Source organism: Callithrix jacchus, chromosome 13 (genome assembly GCF_049354715.1).
Source record: "Callithrix jacchus isolate 240 chromosome 13, calJac240_pri, whole genome shotgun sequence".
Taxonomy (NCBI): Eukaryota; Metazoa; Chordata; class Mammalia; order Primates; family Cebidae; genus Callithrix; species Callithrix jacchus.
In genome coordinates this window covers 11,517,030-11,544,413 of record NC_133514.1, presented here as the reverse complement: position 1 = coordinate 11,544,413, position 27,384 = coordinate 11,517,030, and the positions used below count along the sequence as shown (strand labels likewise).

Sequence of the window (27,384 nt, the reverse complement as noted above, 5' to 3'; positions counted from 1 at the left end):
GTTATAGGTGTTGCAAATATCTTTTCCTATTCTCGTACCTGTGCCTTCTGATTCACAGACATTCTTCATTTTCATGTTTAGTTAGTGCTGGAAATCCACACGTGGATCCCGGGTTCTGGGGCATTCAGGGCCATTCAGCAAAACAAAGTGAAGAATTTCTATGAAGCTGCAGCTGCCCTCACAGCTCAGGGAGTCAAGGGCTGGTGACCTGGGACACTATGGGAGGGACAGGGAGCATCCCCTTCACAGCCCCGTCCTCCAGGGAGCAGGCCATTGGGGGCAGTATGGCAATGTGGTAACTTTCTTTTGCCCTGACACGGCTGCTTAACTGGCAGGGGTATAACGTGGGGCCACGGAGATTTTGTGGATGATGTTAGCGCTGTGTATAGAAAAATACATCTTGGCTCAGGAATAGAAAGGAGACTTGGAGCTCTAGTGAGATTATCACAAAAAGGGGAGCCTGCTGAAAATCATGGATGCCTTTCCAGAATAGGAGAGTTTCCAACCTGATGGAGTTCAATCCCGGACTCAGGCCCTCTTCAGAAAGAAAGCAACAGCATTCCCACATGGTGCTGTTCCAGGCTCTGGTTCCAGCTCCACTTCCTCTTTTCTCTCCTCAAACGGAAGAATGACCTGATAGGGAAATCGAGAACATAAATCGTGAATACCCAGCCCTGTAGGTGAAGAGGGATAATCGTTCTCAAGAAAGACAGGAAAAGGCCAGGCGCAGTGGCTCACACCTATAATCCCAGCACTTTGGAAGTCTGAGGTGGGCAGATCACTTGAGCCCAGGAGTTCAAGACCAGCCTGTGTAACACAGCGAGACCCTGTCTCTACAATAAACACAAAAAATTAGCCAGGTGTAGTGGTGCATGCCTATGCTCCCAGCTACGCAGGAGGCTGACATAGGAGGATGGCTTGAGCCCAGGAGGTCGAGGCTGCAGTAAGCTATGATCACATCGCTGCACTTGAATCCTGGGTGACAGAACAAGCCCCTGCCTCAAAAATAAAAACTAATAAAAATAGAAAAAGATATTCTACTTTTGTATTTTGGAGTTAAAGTCTGAGCTGGTTAGAATTAACCTGAGTTCATACATCAACCACAAAAAGAAATGTAACAGACAAAACAGGATGCAATGCCTGTGGGCCCAGGGCGGCAGCTGAGTGACCCACAGCAGGAGAGCTGCCCTTCCATCCTTCCATCCTTTCATCAGCCCTGGTCCTCCATCAACCATGGAGAGGCTTCCGGTGTGATGGAGGGCTGGCCAGGGCTTAACTCTCCATGCCTGCTAGCTCACAGCCCAGCCTGACTGCTCAGGTCACAATAGGGAATGGGTGGAGCCACCTCAGTCCAGACAAAGCTGCTGGGGTCACCCTGAGCTCTGTGGGGTGTGGAGGTCAGGATGGAGCTGAGGGTGAGAGGCTCAGAGTGGGAGGACTCCCCAGCCAGCTGTGCTCCTCTAAGAGGCAGCATCTCAGATTCATGGGTGTGTCAGGACAAAACAGCTGGAAGCACACTCTAGGAACAGCCTTGGGGAATGAGAAGGACTCTGAGGCTGCTGCTGCAAACCACTCAAGTGAAACAGCAGAGAGGGCACTGGCTGTGTGACCTTAGCAGAGCCCCTCAGCTCTGTGCCTCTGATGACTCCTCTGTAAAATGTGGGTGATGATAGCGCAGCACTATAGGGTTAAGAGGAGTACTGAGCTAATCCATGTATCCCAGCACAGGACATGGCAAGTGCCAAGCCCACGATTTTAATTCTCCAAGTTCATCTCTACTAATGTCTTCCTGCAAAGGAAGGCACCTTGGCCAGCAGTTTCTATGAACAAAACATGCCCAAATTATACATCCATACCTGGATCAGCTGCAGGGTGGCTTTTGGTGATGCAGTTCTTTCATTTCGTTGTTCCTGAGGTCATCCAGAGCTCTTTGGAGCACTTTCTACGCGCCAGGTTTGGAGGACGATGCAAAGATGAACAATAGGTGTTCTCTCTTTGAAGCGCATCATCACCTGGGAGAGACACACTGGCAAAGAGACTACCTTAATACAACGGGGTAAGAGTATCATCGGCAGCCAGGGGAGGGGCATGGGTGTGTGGTGGGTAGGAGAAGAGGCCATGGGGAAAATTGTCTAGAGTAACTAAGGTTTGTCCGGGCTAAGTCAATTCCCAAAGGGAAAGGCCGGGGGAAGGACAGGAAGGCATTTGTTATGGCTTAAGTGAGGGTCCCCCAAATTCTTAAGCTGCTGTTCTATTCCCTAGACCTAAAGATGTGATTTTATTTGGAAGTAGGGTCCTTGAAGTTGTAATTGATTAAGAGGAGGTCATGCTAGAGTAGGGCAGGCTCGCAATCCAATCTGACTGGTGATCTTATAAAAAGAGCCCATTTGGATCCACTCACCCACACAGGGAGAGCCCCATGTGAAGACTGGAGGTGCACTGCCACAAGCCAAGAATCTACCAGAAGCCAGGAGGGAGAAGTGGAACAGATCCTTCCTAGCACCTTCAGAGGGAGCCCAGTCCTGCCAACATTGGGATTTTGGGCTTCCGGCCTCCAGAGCACCTGATAATATTTCTGTTCTAAGCCAGCCAGTCTGTGGAACTTGGTTACAGCAGCCCTGGAAACCTCAAGCAGCATTCTACCTGGGCCAAAAATATATGCAAAGGTCCAGAGGCATAAGGGAACTGCGGGAACTTGTGAGTTAAATCAGAATAGAATTGCTGTTTTGGTCGTTCAAAATAGGAGAATATTGACAAATTTGCATGGTTCAAGTTAGACTATCCAGTTGGAATAATGGACCTGTGTGAGGGGTCAAGTTACTGAATGAGGCTCAAATCTGAACAAGCAATCTTCTTTCCTATGTGGCCAATGAATCATTCTCATAAGAAATCACCATGGCTGACAGGCGTGTGGACAGCTAGGACAAGGAGCTGTGCTCGCAAACGTTTTCCAAACTCTATCCATGTTCTATTTTAGGGAAAATGACTGACTATGGGACTTTCTTTTTCCTGCTATTTTGAGGCTTTAAAATTTATCTTAAAAGGAACTATCCCATCAGAATAACTGAAAGACAGGCGGTTTATTTATTTCATTGGATGTGGAGTTTTTACCGGAACCAGCGTTTACTACACTTCTCATAGCTGTAAGCAAAACATTAGAATTTAGCAGCTAACGCTTATCTTTCCTCTGCCAAGAGGGGTCCTGAGAAGGGAGAGAAGCCTCCTTTCCTCTCCTTTGGAAACAGCATGCATTTGGGCTCAGTAGAGCCAGCCGTCTCATCGCTGCTCTAAGTGTTTGCAAGCTTTTGGGCACTGGAGGGCACATGCACATGAGATGGAACAGGGCATAGATAAAAGAATTCCTGCACTACCCGCCATCCTGCCCAAAGAAATCACACAACTTCCATGGCAGTCCCAGACTTCAGAAAGGGAGAACACAGCAAGCACCTGAATTATCTTCAGTTCGACCCCAAATCATCCAAACATTGCCTAGCATAGCAGTGGATGAATTCACATTTTAATCAAAACAGGATTGCACAGAAACATACGTCCATACGAAAACCAGTACCCAATGTTTATGGTGGCTTTCCTCTTAATTGCTAAAAACTGGTAACAACCTAAATGTCTGTCACCAGAGGAAGGGATGAACAAAGTGTGCTGCATCCACACAAGATGGTGCTACACGGCAGCAGAGACGGACAGCCGACGGACACAAGCAACTCAGGTCTCAGGAGCATCGCACCAAGCTGGAGGAGCCAGCCACAAGCCACTGCACGCCGTATGATTCCATGCATATGTGGCATTCTGGGAAAGGCAAATCTCCAAGCAGTGAGAATGTATCAGTTTTTGCCAGGGTTTGGGGTTCAGGAAGAGGACGAATTACTAAGAAGCACAGGGGAATGTTTTGGGGTGATGAAAATGTTCTGTGTCTTTTTTTTTGGAGACAAAGTTTTGCTCTTGTCACCCAGGCTGGAGTGCAATGGCGCGATCTCAGATCACTGCAACCTCCACCTCCCGGGTTCAACCAGTTCTCCTGCCTCAGCTTCCTGAGTAGCTGGGATTACAGGCACCTGCCATCATGCCCAGCTCATTCTCCTTTTTTGGTAGAGACAGGGTTTCATCATGTTGGTCAGGCTGGTCTCAAACTCCTTACCTCAGGTGATCCTCCTACCTCGGCCTCCCAAAGTGCTGGGATTACAGGTGTCAGCCACCATACTTGGCCAAGGGTCTGTCTTAATTGTCATGTTGGTCCCAGCCATTTACATTCATCAGAATTCACAGAACCATCCATCTGAAAGTGGTGAATTTGCTGAACAGAAATTATGCCTCAAAGACCAGATGTTCAAAAATCCTTTGGGTTTCATGAGCTTCAACACTTGCCCACTGGGAACCACAGAAGCATTGCCCACGTCGCTGAAAGCACCTGCTGCCGTAACTTCATCACGTGGGGAGAAGTGATGCTTTCATACTGTCTTCATCTGCTCAGGCCGTCACTGCACAATGCCATAGACTGGGCCGACTGATCAACACACATGTATTTCCCACAGAGGAGGCTGGAAGTCTGAGACCCAGGTTCCTGGGGAGGGCTCTCTTCCTAGCCTGCAGGTGACCAGTGCCTGCTGTGTTCTCTTAATGATCCTTCCTCAGTTTCTGTACCGGAGGGGTCAGAGGGACAAGTGGGCATCCATCTTATAGGTGTCCTCATAAAGACACCATCCTATCAACCAGGACCCCACCCTATATCTCAGTTAACCTTAGTGACTTCCTCGGTGGCCCCCTCTCCAATTATAGCCAGGGTTAGAGCTTCAGTGTGCAAACTGACGGGCCACACAAATCTTTGTCCATAACAAATGCCCAGCAGACAGGACACTTGGGTGCTGCCCTAACGCTGCAGGAGCTGAGGGTGATCTTGCTCAGTTACTTCTGGTTGGTAACTGCTGTGTGGGGAAGAAAGGCCTGTTTGAGACCGACCCGAAAGCTCTCCCAGGGGAAATAGCAGGTGAGCGTGGCTCCTTGAAGGTCCAGAGGGTGAATGGGCTTCCCAGAAAAGGCTCATTGGGGCTGCAGTGGGAGGGAATGAAAGGGGTGGATGGGACAGGGACAGGAGGGAGGGCTTCGGCTCTGCCTGACACTACCCCCTCTGCCCAACAGTTCACAATTGGACCCTGGCCCCCTCCCAGGCTGAAGAGAGGGTCCCCCTAATTTGCTGTGGCTCTGGGGACCAGAGGCCCTGCTAGGATGTCCTAGTGAGCAAGGGGTCCCTTGGGGTCTGTGCTCTGAACTCCAGGCCAGAGATCGTGGGGAGTCAGGGCAGGACATGACTTGAGGGCCTGTGGTTCATCACCACTCTCTGCATCCTAGTCTATGTTCCAGTGGCATCTGCGGCCAGGGAAAGCCGCACGTCCACACAAGCTGTGGGAGGAGCGGGGAACAATTTTTTTTTTTTTTTTTAAGACGGAGTTTCGCTCTTGTAACCCAGGCTGGAGTGCAATGGCGTGATCTCGGCTCACGGCAACCTCCGCCTCCTGGGTTCAGGCAATTCTCCTGCCTCAGCCTCCTGAGTAGCTGGGATTACAGGCATGCACCTCCATGCACAGCTAATTTTTTGTATATTTTTAGTAGAGACGGGGTTTCACCATGTTGACCAGGATGGTCTCGATCTCTTGACCTCGTGATCCACCCGCCTCGGTCTCCCAAAGTGCTGGGATTACAGGCATGAGCCACCGCGCCCAGCCAAGGGGAACTATTTAGGGCAGGAGACAGACTAAGAAATAGACTGTGCTCCCTGTGGGTTTCAGCCCATTTCTTTTCCCTTTTGGGTTTCAGCTGTGTCCTAATTCTTCCCTGCATAGGGCAGTTGGATCATTGCAAGCAGCACAACAGAGGTGCAACTCCTGATGTAGCAATTCCACTTTGGACAGGGCGACCAGGTAGGGGCCCCGGACTTGTGTCCAGGAGGGCACTGTCTGTGTGCCATGGTCCATCGGCCTCTTGGAGATGAAATCCCCATGCCCCCAAGAGGGGCACACGATGCCAACTGAGAGTTCAGCATCACTCCACTTCTCCACTCACCATCACTCCTCACCTTCTCCTGGACCTTGCCCTGATTTTCTGAATCTCCCTCCAGTCCTCTGCAGTGGAAATGAGGAGGTTGAGGACTCTGAAACCAGCAGGCCTGGGGCATTAGGATGGCTCGAAGCATATCAGTTAGGAAAGGCTCCAGAAGGAAACAGGATTCTACTCTGAAACTGCAAATGAAGGCATTTTAATGAAGGGACTGAAAGGTGTGGGCATTGTAAGGTGTCCAGAGTTGAAGAGCAGAAGTACACCATAGGGGAAGATCCTGTCATCAGAATCCAGTGAGGACCCACAAGAGCAGAGGAGGGATGACACAGTGGGAACTGAGTCCAAAAGGGACCCAGCCAGTGTCAGAACAACGGCCCAAACAGGAATGTGACAGGGAAGACATACCCCAACCCTCTCCCTTCCTACCCTGTTACTTTGGGTTAATACTTGCTGAGGACAAGCCAAGTGGCATTTAGAATCCCAGGTAATTCGGTCCCAAGGAGCCAGCATCCCAGGACCCAGGAAAGTCTAGCACATGGATCTGTACTGGGGAAATGGGAGACAAATGGAAAATAATGGTTCAGTGTCATCAAATAGAGAGCAATGGTCGGTCATTCCCACAGAGGACAGAGTTGACAGCTATGAGCTATTCTGATGTTAGGACTGATAAAGACACCACACTACCCATTATTAAGCCTTATCACGTACAATATACTGTTCCCAGGACTTTGCAAGTGTTATCTCACTTAAGCCTCACGGCAACCACATGAAGGAATCATTCTTCTCGTTTCCCACCTTCAGCAGGCCAATATGCCAGATATAATACACTGATTTTTAAGCGCCATCTCTGCCTTTCGAAACCTCCCAGGTATTGTGGAGGCTGAAAGCTTAAAACCTATGTTTCTCAGGATCCCAGCAGGCTTCCAATTTAGATTCTCGGCCAAGTTTTAGGAGGCAGAGGAAACAGAGAAGTCATTTTCCCATGGCAGCTGTGTGCAGGTGTGCAAATTTTAGCACATGGAAGTCATGAGGTTTTGCCATTAACTTTGGGTCTTTCCCTGCAAATCATCCCAGTGCTGAAGATAATTGTATCATTTGCAGGGGGTTCCAATGATTCCTTTAGTTTACTGAGCTTCTGAAAAGAAGCAACTGTTTCTCCTGACCTTAGAATCAAGCACGCTTGATGGTTCTAGAACGATTCATTTTCATGTATTAAATACCTTTCTGTTGGAGATACATAGAGTCTTTCTATTTTCTTGACAGAATCCTGACTGATAAAGAACTTAGTACTGAAAGGAGCTCCAGGAAATACAACTGCAAACATGAAGGGAAATCCAGGATGCGTTGTTGGGCATGGGTTAGCCTGAAGCCAGGAACGACCTCATGCTGGTGGAAAACGGGTTTCTGGAAAAAGACATGCCATGCAATGTCTTCAGTTATGACCTGTCGTTCATGGTATCAATTACTTGTTAAAAGAGACCAAGCACATTTTTGATAGGATTTTCTGGTGGAAGAGATAAATACAAGGGTTAAAGTTACTGAATGCAATGGAAATTTACAGAAAACCTACAAAACAAAATACCTGACAATCTCAGGGCTTTAAAATTTCAACTCAGAGGCATAAGTCAAAAGCATCAGAGAAACTTCTTCAACGGCCTCTGAAAGAATCTCTTACCGTAGCAGAAATCAAACCCAGAGTTGTTCCTGCAGGTGGCAGAATTACAACCAAACTTGAATTCACTGCCTCTTGAGGTGCTCATATGAAAGGTGATTAATTGGGAAGGACATTGACCAGGAAGGTTGCATTGGGACACTTGGGTGTGTTAAGATGAATCGATGTACTTCAAAACCTTAAAGCCCACTGTGCTGCCCTTCCTTTCCTTTCTGGGAACCTAGTCCTTTCTTGCTTGAAGACTTTGTAAAGACTGGTCTGAAGAAAGTACTTTCCCAGGGAATGCTGATTGTCCCATATGCTCTACCCCCCATCACCCTCCCACGGCAGTCAGTAGAGTCATCCCAGTAGAATTCATAGAAATCAGTTCAAATCTGACCCAGGAGAAGACAGAAAACACATTAAGAGAACCACAACATTCTGCTAATGTATATTTGTAGAAACCTGAGGATTATGTGTAAGAATGAATTCTAAGGGACTTAGCAGAGAGACAAAGTAAAATATGAATTGACTGAGCCAGATTTATCAGTCTAGGTGCACTTAAGAGAAATTCTGAATTCAGTGGTTTACCTAGAGCAGCTGGAAGTGGCTCTGTTTGGTGGAAGGCCTAAAACAAATGGCCTATATTAAACAGAATTGCTTTCAGAATAAAGGAAGGAATCCAAAGCCTTAGATAAGAATGCCAGAATGAAAGAAGAAAAAAAGAATGCCAGAATGGATTCATTAATTGCGACCTGCTCCCTGATCCTTTAACTCTAGTTTACGAGATTCCTAAGAACATTGTGATATCAGGCATTGAAAAATACATTTCCAAGGTGAGCACCAGAATCCCTGGAAGGCCCTGCTGTGGCCATTGTCTGCAGGCTGGGGATGATGTAGCACATACCCATCAGGTGGAAAATTGATTACAGTCGATGCCTTCCCTCATAGTCAGCAGTTTTTCCTCACAGTAATAGACATTTATGTATTCTGCCTATGGGTGTGTCTCCCATGCCCACAAGGCCTTTGCTGCCTTGTCACACAAAACTTACTAAGTGCCTGCTTTACTCGCCACAGTGATATCGCATCTGGCATGACTTCTTACAAACTAATTAAAATGCAACAGAAGTGAGGCGGTGCACTTGGTGCCCATGGGATTCACAGATCTTCCCATTGGTCCCACCACCTATAAGCCACATGCCTGACAGAACAGTGGAATGGCCCCATGAAGCTTATGCAACTGAGCCTGTTGAGATCTCATGAGGCTCGAGGGCTCTTTTACCAAGTACAGTGTCTATTATGAAGCACATTCGATAGGAGCTGATTCTTGAATGGCCACAAAGCTTGGATTTGGGAATCAAGGGAAAAGAATGGGACTGGTTTCATTTACCATTGCACCTAATGATCCACACGCAATAAAGTTTTGCTTCTTAACACTGCAACTTTGAGCGCTTGAGATTTAGAGGCCTTAGTTCCCAAGGGAAGAATGCCTCTACCAGGGAATACGGCGGATTATTGCATGGAGAGTTGAGACTGCGACCTGGCCATTTGGAGTTTTTTATGCCATGGAGCCAACAGACAGAGGAGGAGGTTAGTGTACTGGCTGAGAACACTGACCCCAAGTATCAAAGAACAGAGATTTGTGCCACACATGGGGACAAGGAGGACTATGTCTGAAATCCATTACATCCTCTGAGGATGCGCTTTGTATTTCATTATCCAAAGGGAGAAATCAGTGGAAAACTATAGCAACCCCATACAGGAAAAACCATCAAGAGCTCAGAAATGAACGTCTGGTCACCCCAACAAGTAAAGAACCACAATCAGCCGAGGTTCGAGTTGGAAGAAGGAATTTACAAACGCCAACTGTGGCCTCAGGATCAGTTGCAGCTGCCTGGGTTTTCATATTTGTTTTGTTACGTATTTGTATGTACCAGTTTCCCTTTTTCCCTTCCTTTCCCCAAGGGTTTGCATGGGTTACACTGATTACTGATCTTTAGGAGGTAAGATTGTGGTGCCCGTGGAGGAGGTGTACCGCCCAGATCTACTTCAAAAGAACCTGCTGCAGGAAGCATAGTTGATGGTGGCCTTCAGCTACTCCTCCTCCAGATCCATCATAGCAGTCAGACCAAAACTGCTCTTCCATGGAGTGCACCTAGCCAGTGGCTGAGAGTGGCAGGGGCCACTTTTTCTTGGGCCATTACTGTTCAATCTTCCACCATTTGCTCAGGAACTCCCATCAACCTGCTCCAGACTTTCACAGACCGTGGGGTCTGAAAACGCTCTGCCTCCTCCCGTTCCCAATACCCTTTATCCTTGCCAGGCATTTCCCCCAATAAATCTCTTTCACATATAATTCGGTCTCGGCATCGACTCTTGGAGGACCCAAACTGACAGGGATGTGAAGCTGGGATTGTGATTGAACAAGGAGGGCTGATTCTCACTCGAAGATGGATATGATGATTTATGAGACTGTTCAGAGAGGATCAGAGTGTCCGGTTTGTGTGGAGGATAGTCGTATTGTATCAGGAGCATGCTGTTGTTACTATTCTTGTTTTCTAGAAATTTTAATGAAGAAGGTTGTGTGCATACACAGAGCAGCCAGCTTGGTAGGCTTGCTAGATGGTGTGTTTAGGTACTCAAAATCCAGTTCCCCTAAATCCTAGTTCTATTTCTGGGTCATGTTGCAGCTGCCTTACTCTAGTATTCTGGCCGCGATTTGGGGTCCAACGAGACGCACTTACTAATATCTGCAATGCACAGTGCAGTCAGTAGCAGTGCCAGCTAAAGCTGAGCTCTGGTAGAGTTGGATTTTTACAGTGACCTAACTCTTCAGTGTGGTATTTCCTCCTGGTCATCAGCTACAGTCTGTGAGACAGCCTGGGGGAGAGAGGGTAGCCATGTTTCCCACTACCTCCCAACCACTGGCTAGGGTACCATCCTCTCGGCCTCAGATTACAGACACAATGACATGACCTCATAAAATCCCTGGCAAGCTGGAGGAGCAGCCCTGCAACCAAGCCTGCTCTTAAGATGAGGGTTTCTGAGGCCGGGTGTGGTGGCTCACGCCTGTAATCCCAGCACTTTGGGAGGCTGAGGTGGGTGGATCACGAGGTCAGGAGTTCAAGACCAGCCTGGCCAACATGGTGAAACTCCATCTCTACTAAGCATACAAAAACTAGCCGGGCGTGGTGGCAGGGGCCTATAATCCAAGCTACTCAGGAGACTGAGGCAGGAGAATCGCTTAAACCCAGGAGGTGGAAGTTGCAGTGAGCTGAGATTCCAGCCTGGTTGACGGGCGAGACTCTGTCTCAAAAAAACAAAAACATAAAGGTTTGTTTACTAACCTAGAGCTGCTCTATCCTTTTATCCTTGTTCCCCTTTCAACTGTCTCTTGTAAGTCCTAGTTTTGCCATTAAATGCACATCTGTTTTGCAGAATGAGAAGAGCTTATAAATACTTCAATTTTTCTGCTTCTGTTTCACTCCTTTCCATTTCTTTCTACAAATTACAGTAAAAGATGAAAGATATAAAGTAACATAAATAGTAACACCATAACATAAAACACTGCAGAGTCAGGCCCTCTGAGGACCTCTCCTTTTTTTCCAGCCGTATGGATATCCCGAACTTTGCATTTCTTTTCCCTTGGCAGTTGCTTAGTTTTTTCTACATCTGAATATATCCTTACATGTCTTTAAAATTTACAGAAGTTTCACACTGAATACATTTTTCTGTAACTTGCCTTTGCACTGCATTGTGAGATTAAGCTATGTTGATCTGTATAATTCCAGCTGACGTATGTAATCACCCGCTAATGACATTCTGTTGTTACGACAAAATTTATTCCAGTATCTGATCATGAGTATCCTGATTGGTTTGTTTTTTTATTTATGAAGTTAGCAACTGTGTGCTTCTAATTTTTTGTTATTATGAACTATGGTGCTACAAATATTCCTGTATACACCATCTTCAAAATTTTAAAATTTTAAGTGTTTTTTTTTTTTTTGGAGACGGAATTTCACTCTTGTTACCCAAGCTAGAGTGCAATGGCGTGATCTCGGCTCACTGCAACCTCAGCCTCCCGGGTTCAATCAATTCTCCTGCCTCAGCCTCCCGAGTAGCTGGGACTACAGGCACGCGCCACCATGCCCAGATAATTTTTTTTTGTATTTTTAGTAGAGACAGGGTTTCACCATGTTGACCAGGATGGTCTCGATCTCTTGACCTTGTGATCCACCCGCCTCAGCCTCCCAAAGTGCTGGGATTATAGGCGTGAGCCACTGCGCCTGGCAAATTTTAAGTGTTTTAAAATACAGTCATGTCAGGATATGTTCTGAGAAATGTATCGTTAGGCAATTTCATTGCTAGGCACACAATATGGAGTGAATGTGTGCAAACCTAGATGGCGTAACCTACTGCACACCTAGACCATATGGTATAGCGTGTTGCTCTGACCACCATCATATACGCAGTTCATCAGTGACCAAAATGGCATTCTGCGGCACATGTCTGTATTAAAATTTGGGAGAACCGAGTCCATGTCTAACTTCTGGGGCTGGCATAGATGCTACCCCATAGCAGATGCTCCACAGATGCTGGTGTGAGAATGGAAGGGAAAAGAGGAGAAAGAGAAGGAAAAGGCTGGGTCCAAAGCTTAGCAATTAGGTTTATCACCAGTAAACATGGTGGCCAGCAGCATTTGAGACCCCAGTCCTAGCAAGAAGGGGTACCGAGGAACCCACGCCAGGAGCTTCTTGCAAATCCTGGGATTATAGTGTAGGCTTTCCCCTCCTTTTCTGTCTCCTCCTGGATCCATGGAATAAATTGAGCCACAGACACAAACATACCTGGTCTCTCCCTGGAGCCAGATCTTATGCCCCAACTGAAGACACCCACTTGGAAGAGTCTCTGGGTTCCATAAATAGCACAGACCAGAGGTGCCCCCCTGTCTCCCTGGAAGGAGAAAAGGAAGAAGAACAGTCTGCAATAAATGGTACCTCCAGCAAGAGCATGGAGGGGAAAATGGGAAGGTCATAGTGTTGTAGGCTACGGGTCCCCCATTTGGGAACCTAGAAAGTGTTGGGGTACGTGGTGGGAGGAGGGGGCTGGGCAAGGGTTGAGTACCTTGCAGATGCCATTGTTGCCTGGTTCCTTCCAGGCACAAATCATGTTCCTTGAGAGCTGGGTTACCCTCTTGGCACATTTTTTCTGGCTAATCTGTACCACTCTCAGCTTTTCCAGGTGCATGTTTAAGTCATCATATTGGTCTGAGAAAGGGAGGAAGCTGGCATGAGAGCAAGCACTGCATCAGCCGCCAGCAGTCACCAGCCCACACGTGATCAGCATGGAAGACTGAGGGGCACCAACGTCCAGCAGATCACAAATTCACAGGGCGTGGAGACCTGGGGTGACTTCAGTCTCCTCTCCAGCAGCCCCACCGAGCTGGTTCTCTACTAAATGTGCTTCCTACGGGAATCTCACTCCCTCCAGAAGCAGCCCACAAAAGCCCCCGTCTCAGCCCCCGCCAGGGAAACTTAGAATGAAGGTCCTCCCTGCTCCCACCACCTCTCCACAGCCAAGCTTTATCCCATGCAGAGGATCAGAGCAGCCCAGCCTCTGAATTGGTGTTGGTCAGCATCTTCACCAAGCCAAATGGGGAAACCAAGAAAACATGCCTGGTCATGCCATTTTGTCAGAAGGAACTGATCACAGGGCTAGGGAAACTCTCCTCACCACACTCCCACCCTCCCAGAGATCCCTAGCCAAGCAGCCTGGTGCCCAGAGGGAAAGGGGTGGAGTCATCGGTAATGGAGCTTAATTGGAGAATCACTGGCTCACAGCTATACATGGGTTGGCCAACAGATGGCCATCGTGAAACAGCCACAGGTGGGAAGATCCAAACTGGCTTATCATGCTTTTGGCCCCATAAAAGTGATCATTGTTCTCACATTTTGAGATTCTTCTATGTCCTAGGCTTTTACTAGGGACCTCACTTAATTTAATCCCCATAACTTAATTTGAGAGGCATTCCTGACATTCTGCAGATGAGAAAGCTGAAAGTGAGGAAGGTGAAGGAGCTCAAGAGAGATAAAACCACGATTCAGACCCGAGCCTTCCCACACCCAAAGCTTCATGCTCTCTAGCCCAGGGCACCCTACATTTGGGCTTTCTATGGGTACTGAAGAGAGGGCACATACCATAGCCATTGGTTGTTACCCACTCTGCCATCCAACACCGGTCCCAGGTCCTCTCCTCCTCCTGCAGGCAGACGGGCATTTTGAAATTGGTGAATTGCACTGGCGCGGCGAGTAGAAGCAGAGAGAGGTCACTGCCGAGATGGGGTGGTTTGTAATCTTTGTGAATAATGACCTTCCGCACTTGCTTTCTCTCTGAGTAGATGTTGCTGAATGTTCTCATTCCCATGACAACAGTGACATTTACCCCTGCCATGTCTAATCTAAAGAATGAATATGAAAACACCAATCCTAACGAGGGTGACAGCACAATTCACATTCGTAGACACATTGGTAAACAGTGAGTTCACAACTGACTAAGGAGAAGTCCAGAGCAGTGGGTGAGCTCCAGTGACCCAGAGCACGGCTAGGATCAGACACAAATCAGGGGCTCGGACTCTGAAAAATCTCCGAACCAGTGGGTTGTCAGCCCAGGAAAACTCCCCTGACCAAAAGAAGAGGAACGAGAGATGAGACTCTTTGAGAACAGGGACCTCCGCAGTCTTGTCAGCTCCTAAGTCCTAGAACTTGGAACAGCACACAGTAGGCGCTCAATGGGAAGGTGTTTGATCAGGGACTCCAGCGTGCCGTCTTCATACACAGATGACAGACAGGAGAGTGCATTGATATACTGGGTGCATAGCTCTGACTAGCAGCCCACCTTTAGATATGGTTGGCTAAATAAAGAAGAGAGAGTGGGTGTAGGCAGAGACCCTGAGGTACAAAGCCAATGCAACATTCTGCACATGAACCTAGGGCTTCGTAGGCCTGCACAGCGGCCTGTTGATCTGCCCAGCCCAGACAATACATTGACAAGACAGGATATAAATGAAGATACTTACAGGGCTCTTGAGAAGCAGTGTGCAGCTGTCAGAACCCACCACGGGTGTATGATTGAGCCTCCACACAGGTGTTTCTGAGACATCTGGATACTCGCTTGCCACAGGAACTCACCATTCTGGACTTGAAGCCGTTCATGAAATGGTAGCCTAGCCATGACGAGTTTGGAAAGGCAGGCCTGTAGCCACACTGAACATTTTCTGAAAGAGAAAGAAAAGAGCCATTTGTACACGAGAAGCACAGAGAGATCCCTATCCCTTATTCCGGGATCTTCCCAGCTAAGGCCAGTGCTGAAAGCTGAGAGAGGGAGCACAAGCAGGCTGAGGATGGGGAGAGCTCAGAAAACACCAGCAATCTGCATCTTTGTCAGTGTCCATTCCTCACAGCCACAGAGCGCTGGGAGACATGGGGAAGTCTGGGCAGGGCTCTGTCAGAGGCATATGGGGTTGGGGTGGCCCTGGAGATGAGCCAAAGATACACGGGGTCCACTCAGGAGATGGAAACCTTGCAGTGACTTGAACAGGGAAAGTTTAACAGGAAGAATCACAAACTAGGGAATGACTACAAAGCATCAGGAGTGCTCTGCGATACAGCAGGGTGGGAGGAGAGTATCTGAGGAGGAGCCAAATTTGGCAGGGGAGCCCCTATCCAGGAGTGGGACTCACAACACTTTGGAGAAGGTATGTGCAGCCCAGTCGAAGGCAAAGATATTTGTTGGGTTGCCCCAGGCCAGAGTTGATCCCCATCACTAGAGAAGCAGAAGAAACCCCTCTGGAGTGCAGGTGGCCAGGACTGGTGCAGCACACAGGTGCCTACAGGGAGCATGTCAGGAGCCTGCCCACAGGCTAGGGGGGTGCAAGACCTGGGGTGTGTGTGTCCGCCTTGGGACACTGCAGTGAGGAGCTGTAGAAGGCTCAGGGGATTTTGAGGTTGATTCAAGAAAAAGATATGACCACAAGGTGGTAGCAGCACACACAAGTTTCATTTGGGAAATGCTTTGGGAGGTTGCATGAAGGGGAAGCCCTTTATAGCCTGAGACTATGTGGAGGTTAAGGCAACACCATCCAGAAGAGGAAGAGGACAAGGGAACTTCCGAGGAGAGAGGACTCTGACAGGGGGCTTACTTGTCTAGGTGATGTGGTTCACTGGCACTGCGGGGAGTCTCTGGGTCAGAGAGCTCCCATGGGCAGCAGTGGCTTGGGGTCTTTTAGATCCACAGGCCTAATGTGACCTGTGGCTAGCAGATGTTGGGTGCAGTTTCACAGAGTATCCAAAGAAGGTGAGCTTTAGATGGCTAAACATCTGCTTATTTAGATTATGTTCAAAATAGCTGGATGTATAAAACACTGAGTTTGGCACCAGCAGGCTTTTGAGCTAATGAGAAGACTGCCATGAAGAAACTGGCAAGCTAAGGGCCATCCTTGGCTCCTTTGCAGAACAGATCACTAAACAGGGGACAGGGCTTGAACTCACTGAGAGAAGAATGGCGGAGCTGAGCACCACCAAGCACTCCCCACATGCTGTGGGCAACCACACCACAGGGGCAAGAAGCAGCAAACAGAAGCATGCTGGACAGGAGCAGGAAGAAAGGCCCTTTCCACCTGCAGTATCCTTCCAGCATCAACTGCTGAGAAAGCTTAATGTTGTGCTTGCTACAAAGAAAAATTTCTTACAGGGTCCAGCTGCATTATTGCAGAGCAGGTAATGAAGGATGGTTTGGATCTGAGAGGCAATAAATTGTGGGACCCAATTTATAGGAATCTAAAGAAAGCCTGTGGAGGCTGGGGGCACAAAAGACATGCACAGAAAAGGATATGGTCACTGTGGCCACCAGTCTCCAGCAAATTCCACTCCCTGAAGGACTCCTGGAAGCAGCTCAGGAAAATGAGAAGCAAACAGAGGTTTGGCACAGGCATAATAAATATGTATTCTTTTTTAAAGGGACAGGGATGGGATAAAACAGCAACGTTTACTAGATGAAATTCTAACTAGGAAAATGTTACCCAGAACAAATAAAAAAAAAATCTGAGTAGATATTTTGTCATAAATCATAAAAAATAAAACCTTATAAAGCAATCGCCTATGTGAAAGAAAGTTATAAATTAGAAACTAAAGGAAGAGGCCATAAGAAAACACGAGGAGAAAATGAGAAAACAGGAGGAGACGAGGCACGAGCTGGCAGATGCCAGGCTAGAAATGAAAAAATGAGATGACAGAAAATTCCTTGGACAGCATAGGAAAGGATAAAGAGTGGGAAATTAGAGAAGCAATGAAAACTAAATAAAAACAGGGTTTAAAGGAGAGATTTTTGTGTGAGTCTAATTTTTAATTTTGGGGGGATAAATACCTAGGTAGGGACTGCTAGGTCATGTGGTCAGCGTACTCCCAACCTTTTACGAAACTGCCCAGTTGCTTTTCACATGGCTGCACCATTTTGCATTCCCATCAACAATGAATAAGAGTTCCAGCTGGGCGCAGTGGCTCACGCCTGTAATCCCAGTACTTTGGGAGGCTGAGGCAGGTGGATCACCTACTGTCGGGAGTTTGAGACCAGGGTGGCCTTGATGGTGAAACCCTGTCTTTACTAAAAATACAAAAATTAGCCAGGCATGGTGGTTCGGGCCTGTAGTCCCAGCTACTCCAAAGGCTGAGGCAGGAGGCAGGAGATTCACTTGAATCCAGGAGGCAGAGGTTGCAGTGAACCAAGATCGCACAACTGCACTCCAGCCTGGGACACAGAGCAAGACTCTGTCTGACAAAGAAAAAAAAAAAAAAACCCCACTGGATCAGAGTTCCTGTCACTTTACCTCCTTGTCAACACTTGGTGCTATCAGAAGTTTTTATCTTAGCCACTGTAGTAGATGCACAGGAATATTTATTGCAGGGCTGTTCACAATCCTCCAATCTGGAAATACCCAAATATTCCTCAATGGGTGAATGGATAAGTAAACTGTAATCTATCCACGTGATGGAATACCACCCAGAAATAAAAAGGAACTACTGGTGCGTGTGACACCAGAGGAATCTCAAATGCGTTATGCTAAGTCAGAGAACCCAGACTCAGAAGGTCACATACCGTGTAGGGTTCTATTTGTATGGCATGCTGGAGAAGGCAAAAGCCTAGGCATGGAGCTGTGAGAAACAGGGAAGAGCCTTTCTTCTCTGATTTAAATTTCAAGGCAGGAATTACAAAAATGTGAAATGAAAATCTGGGGCAAGAGATGGGATGAGAAATATCCACCCTGAATTAACAAAAGATGAGCCCTAAGTAACTTCTCCTAATAACGTTACTTCATTCTAGCGCTGCAAAGTGACACCTTCTAACATAAATATCTACTAATTTATTGCATAAACTTGGTGTCCTTGGCAACCTATTTTTACTGAATTCACATTCTAGTGCTGTAACACCATTGATGCTTCTTCTCTTAAAGAGAAGAGTATTAGAGCAAACGATGGCAATCATGACAGACATGAACAGATTCCTTCAAAAGACGCTTCTGTAATAATTTCTTAGAAAAGAGCTTGACTCTAAAGAAGAACGCTGTGGGAAAGAAAGTAAAAAAAAAAAGAAAGAAAAGAAAAGAAAAGAGCTTGACTCTAAGCATTTCAGCCATCAGAAGAAATGAAAAAGGAAAAGGTTTAATCAAGCAACAAATTTTAACTTCCAAACATCAAAGCAGAAGACATTGATACATTGGGTGAGCTGAGTATTATTCACTGAAAAAGTTTTTTTTTTTTTTTTTTTTGAGACTGAGTTTAGCTCTTGTTGCTCAGGCTTGAGTGCAATGGCACAATCTGGGTTCACTGTAACATTTGCCTCCTGGATTCAAGCAATTCTCCTGCCTCAGCTTCCTAAGTAGCTGGGATTACAGGTGCCCGCCACCACGCCCAGCTAACTTTTTGTATTTTCAGTAGGAACAGGGTTTCACCCTGTTGGCCAGGCTGGTCTTGGACTCCTGACCTCAGGTGAGATCCACCTGCCTCCGCCTCCCAGAGTGCTGGGATTACAGGCGTGAGCCACCACGACTCGCAAAAATACATTTTTAAAAAAGAAAGGAAGAAACATCATCTGTGTTGAAATTTAGAAGAACCAAACTATTGCTGCGAACTTTGACGGTTTTCATTATAATTTGACCAGGGTGAAAGAAGACCCAGAAAAGACAACCGACATGCAGCACTGTTATTCTAGAACTCCTTGAAGCTCAGAGGGCTGAGAACTACATAAAAAAAGCCCAGAGTCCCACCACCACCTCCAGTTCAGAGGACAAAAGCCTGTGGCCCAGGCAGATGATGGGAAGGGCAGAGAGTTCTCTTTGGAAGCCACTTGACCTCTGCTGGGACAGGCTGGAGAGAACAGTTCGCCTGTATGATGCCTCCTCTCCCGCCCTTGACACAATTTCTATAAGGTCAACAGCAAGATGAGGAGGCAGCTCAGTCTCACAGCCGGTACTAGAGCCATCTATGCAGAGAAAAATATGTATCTGGCTCAGGAAATAAAAAAGGCTTTGAGTTTCAAGAAAATCACCACAAAGAGGGAAGAAGCCCCTGAAATCCAAGGATACCCATGAAAAGATTCCATCCAAGCTGATAGAACTTCACCCCTTCCTGCCCCGCTTCCAAGGGAAAGTATTCCAATAATATATCCCTAGATTGTGACCGATTGTGACCCCAATTCCCTCGCCACTGTCCCCAGGCAGGCTGAACAGAGAAGATAAATTACCAGCACAGCCCTCCAGGCACAGAGAGAAGATCACGTGTAGGCTCACGTCAAAAGGGAAAGGCAGCCGCAGGTTTCTACCTAGATCATGCGGACCGAAAGGCAGAGCTCCTAGAACTGGCCCCAAGTTAAAAACAAACAAGCTGAAAAACAGGAAAATCATGTGAAGCAATTATGAAAAAGGAAACAAAATGTACAACATACACACGAATGTATCAGGGAAAAAAAACAGCTTAGAGCTGTTTTATACAAGAATATTGAAGAAAACATAAAACACTATAAAATAGGAGCTCACAAAAGGAAAGGATAAAACAAAAAGGAACTGGCAGAAACAGAGGAAAAAATAAGGGGAAATAATAGAACTGAAAAATTAGACTGGGCGCACTGAAAAATGAAGCCTGTCATCCCAGAATTTTGGGAGGTCGATGTGGGCAGATCACTTGAGATCAGGAATTTGAGACCAGCCTGAACAACATGGTAAAACACAGACTCTATTAAAAGTAGGAAAATGAGGCCGGGCGCGGTGGCTCAAGCCTGTGATCCCAGCACTTTGGGAGGCCGAGGCGGGTGGATCACGAGGTCAAGAGATCGAGACCATCCTGGTCAACATGGTGAAACTCCGTCTCTACTAAAAATACAAAAAATTAGCTGGGCACGGTGGCGTGTGCCTGTAATCCCAGCTACTCAGGAGGCTGAGGCAGGAGAATTGCCTGAACCCAGGAGGCGGAGGTTGCGGTGAGCCGAGATCGCGCCATTGCACTCCAACCTGGGTAACAAGAGCGAGACTCCGTCTCAAAAAAAAAAAAGGAAAATTAGCCAGGCGTGGTGGCACACACCTGTAACCCAGCTATTCAGGAGGCTGAGGCAGGATAATCACTTGAATCCAGGAGGCAGAGGCTGCAGTGAGCCGATATGGCACCACTGCACTCCAGCCTAGGTGACAGATTCTGTCTCAAAAAAAAAAAAAAAAAAAAATTAAAACCAAAATAGATGGAATATGAAATTTGGAATCTTTCTCTAAGGTAAAATATGTAACATTCCTTGCTTAAAAGCACTAGAGAGTTAAGTTAATGAAGAGTTACCAGCCAGTTTATAGCAAAGAACGAACTCCATAGAGGTGAGCCAGGCAATAGGATGTCCTGGGGACAACTTGGCAGTTTGTGAATTGTGGACTCCTGGACCTGTCAATGGTGTGGGGCTCATAAGTTCCCATGGCTTTGGTAAGGAGCTTAAGGGTCTGCGCCCTGGGAATATGGACACATCACAAGTAAACTGGGCTGTAAGTGTACATGGGGAACAATATTTCATCTCCTCAAGAGCTGCTGCAATAGACTAGACAATAACAACACACAGTCCAGAAGCTTCATCTACACGGCACGTGACAGCCTGAGCACCTTGGATGTGATGGGCAGAGGGGGCAGGGGTAAAGCAGCAAGCACTGGTGCACTGTATTTTTAAAATTATTTTTTGAAATGGAGTCCTCTTCTGTTGCCCAGGTAGAATGCAGTGGCATGATCTCAGCTCACTCCAACCTTTGCCTGCTGGGTTCAAGCAATTCTCCTGCCTCAGCCTCCCAAGTAGCTGGGACTACAGGCATTTGCCACCACACCCAGCTAGTTTTCCTATTTTTAGTAGAGATGGGGTTTTACCATGCTGGCCAGGCTGGTCTCAAACTCTTGACCTCAAGCAATCCGCCTGCCTCAGACCCCAATGTACTGGGATTACAGCATGAGCCACTGTGCCCAGCCCAGTGTATTTATTAACTGTTAACATAGTTACATGTATAATAGCTAAAGTGTAATCTTCTATCTCCAGGGTAGCTTGTAGATTTGTTGAAAATATTTTTAATCTATCTAAAATAAAGCTAAGAAATAAAAGAAAGTTTGAAGAGATGCCACAAATGGAAAACAAATCATAAAATGCTAGATTAACACCCAAACATATTGGTAATAAATTAAATTAAATGGATATAAAAATAAAGCTACATGTTTGCTTTTTTATAAGGATATAGAAAAATTCAGTGTGCTAATGGATGAAAAATGTATCAGTGAAACACACCTGTTGTGCTAGTCAGTCTGTCTAGCCAGTGCAATACGAAGAAGAAATAAAATAAATAAGGAAGGATCGAAAAGAAGAAATAAAACTGCGATTATTTGCAGATGACATGACTGTGAATACAGAAGATCCAAAGGGACACACATGCGTTCCTATAATTAATAGATGAATTTAGCAAGGCTACTGGATAAAAGGTTAATATAAACATCTACATAACAGCATCAAATGAATAGGAAATAAAAAGTAAAAAGATATATCATCTATAGGAGCTTCAAAATCATAAAATATCCGAAAATAAAGATGAACAAATGTGTACAAAACCTCTTAACTTTTTAAAATTATATATCTTATTAAGGTAACTGTAGAAAGACAGAACACGGCCATGGGTCAGAAGGCTCAATACTACAAAGAGATCATTTCCCTCAGGTTCTTCTACAGATTAAATGCAGTCACCATCAAAAATCCCAACAGTTTGGTTTGTGGAACTTGCCAACCTTATTCTAAAGTTAGAAATGCAGTTGGCGAAGAAAAGCCAACACGATACTGAAGAACAGCAATACTGATGGACTTACCCTACTACAGTTCACGGCTTTTATAAGACTGTGAGAATTCAGACTGCGTGGCAAGGCACAGAGATCAGCAAATATGCCAATGAAATAAGCAGTGCACAGAAACAGCCTGACAGATACAATGAGACCTGATTTTTTATAAAGGTGGCAGCTGGTGAATGAACGTTCCCAGATGGGCTGGGTCAGGAGGATATCTAGGTGGAAAAAAATTCATCTGGATCCTTTTATCGTATATGAAAATTGATACCAAATGGATTCTAAATCTAAATGTAAAAGACAAAATACAAAACTTCTAGAGAATCACATAGGAAAATATCTTTACCAATCCAGAATAGGAAAAATTAATTTAAGAAGTAAAGTTATAAAAGCTAATGAATTTTGACTATTTACAAAGTTTCAGGCACAGTTCTCAGTTTTGTGCAAATCTCATTTTCACAAAAATCTTAATACAGCTGTTTCGCAGATGAGGAAATTGAAATGCAGAAGTGTGAAGTAACTCATCCTAAGGTTACATAGCAGGTGCAGAAAGGAAATAGAATTAGAACACAGTCTAACCTCAGAGCTCACTCCACGGTGTCCAGTATGCTGTGTTTATATTCTTGGCTTGAAAAAGCCCTTCCAAAAACATAAAATAAAAGCCAAGAATCATAAGTAAAATACTGATGAATTGTTTACACACATTTTAAATGTGTTTGATCCAAAATAAAATTGCAAGAGAAAGGAAGAATCAGGAAGATTTTGCAGCGCTTATCAGAGACAAATGTCTGATGTCATTAAAATTCAAAACAGTTCTGCGAATCAACTTTAAAAACTCACCCAGATAAGAAAAATGGGAAAACTCTAGGAACAGGTTTAATTCTCAAAAGAATAAATATAAAATGTTCTGAATCAGGCTGGGAGTTTGGGCAAGAGTGGTCTTACGGATGGATAATCTCAAAAATGCCAGATTCAATAAAATCAAACTTAGACCTCTTTCCTTAATACAAAAATATCAGAGCCTTTCATATATGGTTATCCACGGTGGTTCTACAAAAAAATTACCAAACGGAACATTTCCAAATCATGCCTAACACAGAGCTTTTTCCTCTGGAACATTTCCCAGGACTGAGACTCTGCAGAACAAACTTGGCCTTCACTCATTTACTCCACCCAAGAGCCCTGTTGTGTTCTCCAGGTTATCGCATTATCTAATCCAATACTGGCATTCTAAATTAAATAAAGTCTTATTCCACCACCACTTTGCTGCCTCCAGGGTGTCGGGCCTGGAAGAATCGTTCATGCTTTTACAAAAAGGAAGGTGGAGATGAGAAGCAAAGCCAGTTGTTAAAGTGTTCCTCCAATTCCCCTCAACTTCCAGAACTCTGGGTCCAGACCCCAGGGGGTCATTTTAGACGGCATCTTTGCAGAACCAATATGTGGACTTGGTTGGATCAATTATAATCTCTTCATTTTCAGAGTCATTTGCCCTAACTCAGCATCCCTTGGGTGTCTAAGGCAACTCTCCAGGAGCCAGGTAAGAGGTGGCAGCCCTCCTCCCAACCTCTGCTCCTGGCGAGCCTGGCACAGACCTGGATCTTCCTGGGCATGTCCTTTCAGTGCCATGAGCAGGGGAATTAGAAGGTGGAACATCTTGTCATCCAGTCCAAAACTGCCCAACCTTTGCCTCCAGCCAGAACTGATAACATGCCCGATGCGGTGGTTTTTGGCAGGGGCATCACAGCGCATGGCAGAGTGCGGCTGGTGACTTCACAGTGAGCCCTGGGCTCAGGGAGGGGTGGGGGACAGTGAGCCCTGGGCTCAGGGTCAGCCTGGGTGAGCAGAGTCCCCATGTCCAGTCCTTCCCTGTCTTAAGTCTCCTCTGCAGTAGGGGTAATGGGACACCCTGGAAGGGCCAGGCTGGGTGAGCGACTGTCAGCATGCTCCCCTCCCATCCTGGATGCTGTGCATTTACTCTAGTGTCTGCCTTGGTGTTAAAGAGCTCTAGGTCTTTGGGTGAGCTTTTATGTTCTCTGGAACCAGGTTACAAAAAGCCTGAAATGCCTTGTTAGGACATTTGGATCTTACCTATGAGGTTAGTTGGAGAGAAAAGGATAGAATTAAAGAGAGTCATGTGGTAACGTCTGCATTAAAAGATGACCCAGCCTGGCACCGTGGTTCACGACGGTAATCCCAGCACTTTGGGCACCTGAGGCGGTGGATCACGAGGTCAAGAGATCGAAACCATCCTGGCTAACGCAGTGAAACCCTGTCTCTACTAAAAATACAAAATTCAGCAGGATGCGCTAATTAGTGGTGTCGTGTGCCTGGAGTCCCAGATACTCAGGAGGTTAAGGCAGGAAAATTACTTGAACCCGGGACGCAGAAGTTTTAGTGAGCTGAGATCCCACGCCACTGCGTTTGTCTGGCAGCAGAGCGAAAACTCTGCCTCAAAAAAAAAAAAAAAAAAAAAAAAAAGATGACTTAGCCAGGCATGGTGGTGCATGCCTGTGGTTTCAGCCACTCGGGAGGCTGAGGCAAGAGGATCGCTTGAGCGCAGGGGGTCGAAGCAGCAGTGAGCTGGGATTGCTTCACTGCTCAGCCTGGCCAACAGAACAAAATCCTGTCTAAAAAAAAATGACTCTTGTATAACCTGGAAAATACTTTGGAGCGGATGAAACTAGAAAAGAGAGTATCACAAAGGAAGTGGCTCCCTACAGATGGGACTTGCCAGGGGCCTGAAGTAGGAGAGACATGGTGGACCTGGAGAGAAACACATGCAGCGAAGCGGGGCAGAGAGGCGCGTGGCTGACAGGCTCTGCGGGATGAGCTGGTGGCCACAAGCCCAGTGTGAAAGTCTGGGGTGGAAGGATAAGCTGGAGAGTTGTCTGTCTATTGAAGTCCGGGGGTGGGTGAGGTTGCCCAGGGAGATCATGTGCACAGAGGAGCGCAGAGGGCCCAGGCTGGGCCGTGAAGAACCCTCAACATCTACACAGAGGAGACAGAGCTGGAAAAGGAAGCTGGCAATTGCCAGAAGAGCTGGAGGAAACCCAGGAGAGGGAGTTGCACGGAAAATGGAAAACGGCCAAGAATGCTCCAAGGAGGAGAGGCGCCCTCCTGCTTCATTTTTCCCTAGCACTAATCACCCTCTGACATCATCTACGCCTTCAGTATTGATTTTCTGTCCCTCTCACTAGACTGTGACCTGGATGAGGGTAAGAGCTTTTTCTTTTTTAGGTACTCCTTTATCTCCAGTTCTTAGAATGATGCTTGGAACATATTAGGCACTTATAAATAGTTAAAATGAATGAATGCATGCATGGGTGGGCGCCCTGGGAAGAGCAGGCTTTGCCTCTCACTCAAACTAGAGGTTGACCCTGAGGTGTCCTGGTCCTGGTTTCACCCCGATGAGTTGCATTCTCTTGACCAAGTCAAGACGCTGAGTTAGGGCAAATGACTCAGAAAATGAAGAGATTACAATTGATCAGTTTAAAGTCTGAGTCTCCTTTCTCCTCGGGTTTTTTGAGAGGATTAAGGAAACTCGTGAGCATTCAGTAGGATTGTGTATAGAAGCACCCGTGACAGCAGCATGGCCTCCGAGCCTGGCAACCTTGGAATCCAAGGCTGCTGCTCAGTGACCTGTGGTGCTGGCTGTCTCCTCCATGAAACCAGGCAGGGGCTGACCTCATCTGGCTCCTGGGATTGTTCTGAAATGCAAATCCCTCAGCTCACAGGAAAGCATCAGAACAGAACAGCAGCCGGCCTCTCCAGCACCCCAGGGACTCACCTGGGATCAGACAGGGTTAGATGGGAATGGCCTCTGAGATGGCACATGCCCGAGCCAAGTCTACGGCGTGACCTATCACTGGCTGAAAACGCCGGCATGGTGGTTAAGGTTGAAACTTGGACTGCAGAGCAGCGACGCCGTCATCACAGCAAACTCGTTATGGACGCCGTACAGTGCGGTCGTCACTGTGACTGCAGAGGTCAGCATATTCTTATCCCCGTGTAGTGATAAGAAACTGAAGCTCTGCAGGCTAAATAAACTGTCCAGAGCCCCGTGTGGAGATGGCTTTGGATTTGAAGTAAGGCACGTCTGATTCCAGAACCCACTCTCTAAAGCAACAGGCAGACCACCTCCTGAACAACGCACGCAATCTAAATAGAAGAACAGCTTCGAGGAGCAGCAAGTGCCGGCGTGAGCATCAAAGAGGACACAAGCAGCATCCTCCCAAAGCCTCTGGCCTTCATCTCTGCAGGACATCCCTCTTCCCTGTGAGGTTCGTATGTCTGTTAGGTCTTAGTCAACAAGGACAGTGGGTTTCATCTGCTTACCAGCTAACAGATGCCCAAACTGCTACATTGGAAGAGATTCTGAGGCCCATTTTTGGCTCAGCTGTGATCCGTCGGCCAAGTCCGACACCAGAGCTGAGGAAGGGGAAAGAGGGGAAGGAGGTGGAGTGTGGCTGTTGTTCCAGACGTCTGCCTGCCTGCACCGGGGGACTTGCCCACGCTTGTGTACCTTTGTAGGTTTCCACACACACCGTTCAGCAAACTGCTGTACGTGGAGGAATCATGAGGCTTCCGCCAGACCTTTCCCACTAGCCTGAAAGGAAAACCCTTCGACAAAGGCACTGAGCAGTGGAATGGGCTCTGCGATGGGGATTGTGATCCACACACAGCTCATTGTCCCCCACGGTCCTGTTAAAAGACATTCAGAGGCTGGGTGCAGTGGCTCACACCTGTAATCCAGCACTTGGGGAGGCTGAGGCGGGTGGATCACCTCAGGTCAGGAGATCGAGACCAGCCTGGCCAACATGGTGAAACCCTGTCTCTACTAAGAATACAAAAATTAGCCAGGCGTGGTAGTGCCTCAGCTAGTTGTATTTGCTGGGGAGGCTGAGGCAGGAGAATTGCTTGAACCTGGGAGGTGGAGGTTGCGGTGAGCTGAGATCGTGCCACTGCACTCCAGCCTGGGTGACAGAGTGAGACTCCATCTCAAAAACAAAAACAAAAGCCATTCAGAGGGCATGATGCGTCCTATCCAAATAAAAAAGCTGGAGGTGGACCCGGAGCTTTTCTGATTATTCTTAGGTAATAGTCCTATGGTCACCTGAGTCCAAATTCAGGGCAATTTATATATTAGAATATCCAAGCCTTTGTCACATTCTCGACATGGAATCTGACTCAGTGCCCAGCCGCCTCCCTACCTGGGTCCAGTGAGGAACATGGTTCCTTTTTCATCTCCAGCTCTGCTCACCTGCCCCCAACAGGTGA

General features: G+C 46.8%; 1 long non-coding RNA gene across 9 annotated transcripts in view; it reads right to left on the bottom strand.

The window, feature by feature from the left end:
- Positions 1–27,384, bottom strand: part of LOC118146732 (uncharacterized) — a 122,271-nt gene that overhangs the window by 68,575 nt on the left and 26,312 nt on the right. For 8 of the 9 annotated variants that reach the window (XR_013525458.1, XR_013525462.1, XR_013525460.1 and 5 more), the window contains exons 1-2: positions 741–1,282; positions 507–633 (exon numbers count right to left, since the gene is read on the bottom strand). This is a non-coding gene — a long non-coding RNA (uncharacterized LOC118146732). Of the gene's footprint in view, positions 1–506; positions 634–740; positions 1,283–1,856; positions 14,046–14,792; positions 14,991–27,384 lie in introns of those variants that run through there. The other variant, XR_013525459.1, reaches the window with a different exon arrangement.